The sequence below is a fragment of the Hippocampus zosterae genome, chromosome 11 (assembly GCF_025434085.1).
Source record: "Hippocampus zosterae strain Florida chromosome 11, ASM2543408v3, whole genome shotgun sequence".
Classification (NCBI taxonomy): domain Eukaryota; kingdom Metazoa; phylum Chordata; class Actinopteri; order Syngnathiformes; family Syngnathidae; genus Hippocampus; species Hippocampus zosterae.
Genome location: NC_067461.1, coordinates 10516476 through 10518128, shown reverse-complemented (window position 1 = coordinate 10518128; position 1653 = coordinate 10516476).

The window sequence follows — 1653 nt, the reverse complement described above, 5'->3', positions numbered from 1 at the left end:
ACGTCACATCTATAAAACTCGAAGGGAAATGTAAGAAAGTTATACATGAATTAAGTCCATCAACACTGTGTCCTGTGGAGGCCTTAATGCTTTAGATTTGCCTTTGAATTTAACACTGGATGTAATAATATAAATTAAATATTATTGTTTTGTAGAAGCAGCTTCCTCGCTAATACGTCTATTGTAACAATATTTAACAAATGACTCCTAGGTAAACCCACCAGATATACAACATTTTCAGCATCATCCAACTGTCACTCTTCTGGGTCTTTTTCACAAACACAAACCACATCTTCACTGTGTCACCCAGAGGAAAAGTGTACATATTTTACAGAATGGCATTTTAAGTTTGCCATTTAGCCCACACACACATTTGTATTTACACATCGGTAGTTAATAAAGACAAAAGAATTGTGTGTGTGTGTATTTGTGTGTGTGTGATGCTCATGTACAAGGAATGGTGGGCAAGTCAGTTCTAAAACACTCTGACATTTATTAATTTATAGTGAGACCTTTGAATGTAAGTGTCCACATGGATTTCCGCATTATCACAAAACAGCATTACACATCACGTTTTCCCTTTAAAACGCATTTCACAGTACAGATGTGATGCATACAAAATTAATTTAACATACAGGAAAATATCTACTAAATAAATCCTTTTTTTCATTCTCTCCTTTTTAATCACATTAATGCACTTGTGTTAACCTTGTACAGACAGACAGATATTTAATTGTCGAGCATATGCCTTTGAAGGACGTCATGCAGTAACATCTGCACAAACAAGCAGCTTTGAAAACAGGGGTAGGGATCCTTTTTCCTATTAGTGGTCATCTGTGTTGTTAGAAAGTCCTTAAAAGGAACAATGTAATGTAAAATTTTAACTCAGTTAATGAGTTAGTGTTTTGCTTTGTCGAACAGTTCCTCCACTGCTTTGTGAAATTTATGGAGAGCCAAATCACATGTTCATATATGACGCGCAGGCTGTAGGCTCCCCACCCCTGCTTTATGAAACAATTTATGTGGTGACATGCATTCAAAGACTGAATCTCGGTTTCCTTTCATATTGATGTTGTAAAGCAATGTCATGCTGTATATACACTTGAAACGATTCATTTTGACAATGACTACTATTAAGTCGAAAACGCATACAGTCTTGTATAAGGTGCACAGTGCAGCTTATGTCAGGTTAATATGAACCCCTTTGGGAGACTCCAAACTGTACTCTTAGTTTTTATGATTTTACAAATTAAAGCTACAAGGCTTGCAAATGTCTTTGTGACCAAACCTAGGAAACAGGTGAGCCATTCTGCTATAGTGTGTGATGCACTTAAGATAACCAACACAGCACACCAGATACATAACGATAGCACTGTTGACAATCCAAGGTATCCTCCTCTAAATGTCCAGCGTAGTACTGATACTGACCTGTGAGAATCAGCATGTCGCTACAGGACAACAAAACTGCTGGAAAATACAAAGAAGAAGTGATGATACTACTACTACTACTACTACTGCCACTAATACTACTACTAACCCCATCATCATCATCATCATCATAATCCATGCATCTATTTTCTAATCCATTTATCCTCACGGAGGTCATGCTGGAAATAATAATAATAAGAAGAAGGAGAACAATAATAATAGTAA